The following is a 1,310-nucleotide window of genomic DNA, read 5'->3' as shown; positions in this document are numbered from 1 at the left end:
TCATAGAGCACAAAGGAATGTTCATCATACAATATTTCACCCTAACCAATTGTTTCAGTTATGTTCAATTCTTTATAACCCCATCTGGAGTTTTCTTGGTCAAGAAACTGTACATTTGCTTCTCCTGTTCACTTTACAGATGGAAAAACTGAGGTAAACAGGGCTAAATGACTTGTTATGGTCACAGTAAATGTCTGAACTCAAATCTGAATTCAGGTTTTCTTGACTTCAGGTAAAGAGATCTATTCACCGTGTCACCTAGCTGCCTCATCCTAACTAGAATTCCCACTGTCCCAAAGACTATCTTTTTTGACCCAATTTGGCTGCTTGCTATGGTAAAAAGATGAAATGGAGAGGAAAAGCTTTTTTTTCCGTCTAATTTGCCATCTTCTGAACCTTACACAGCATATCCTATTTGTATTATCCTATTATCCTGGGAAAGTAATTTCTATTATATTAAGTGATCTCTGAATATCTCATTGCTTTTAAACCAACTTAAACTGAATTAAACCTAGCCCATGATATCAAATACCAGAAGAAAGAAAGAAGAAATATTTCATTTAATTTAACAGCTAAGCAGTTTGAGGTTTTCTATAAGAAATAACTTCCTAATAATTTGAATTGTTCAAAATTGTAATGGGCTGCCTCCAGAAGTAACAAGTTCTGTATCGCTAAAAGTCTTCAAGTGAGAACTTGTCACTGATTTTGTCATAGGGATTCCTGCTCAAATACAAATCAGGCTAAATTGTGAATCATGGGCTTTAGAATTGAAGGGGATCTTAGAAATTTCCAGTGTTTAAACTGAGGCTTGGAGGGATTAAATTGTACAGGTTCTTGGACTACATGACCTATGAGGTCCTTTCCAACTCTGAGACTTTCCCATTACTTGAGAAGACAATGTCACATTTCTAACAGGTACATCATCTTCTCTACACTAGAAAAAAATCCCCTGAGGACAAGGCCAATCACTCTGGACATCACTGTCATCCAGTATACACCCAGTGCCCAATATTTGAATAGCTGTTGTTCTACCATCTCTGCATTTGTGACCATTTTATTTTTGCTTTCCAAAATCATTATAACTTCCTCAGCAAGCAAATGCATTGGCCTATTACACTTTCATGAATCTTGTTGATTGGATGTGAATATATTTAGGTTCTCTTTGATTTTTTTTTGTGCTTCTATTCAAAGATAATAGATATACTTCTTAATCTACCATGTAAACTTTTATTATAACATCTGAGTCGCAAAAAATTTCTCCTTTTTTTTAACCCATATGTCCAGAGCATAAAGAAGATTACAAGCCAAAA

Source organism: Sminthopsis crassicaudata, chromosome 1 (genome assembly GCF_048593235.1).
Source record: "Sminthopsis crassicaudata isolate SCR6 chromosome 1, ASM4859323v1, whole genome shotgun sequence".
In the NCBI taxonomy this organism is placed as follows: domain Eukaryota; kingdom Metazoa; phylum Chordata; class Mammalia; order Dasyuromorphia; family Dasyuridae; genus Sminthopsis; species Sminthopsis crassicaudata.
The sequence above is the reverse complement of the archived record's forward strand: the minus strand, read 5'-3'. Positions refer to the sequence as shown.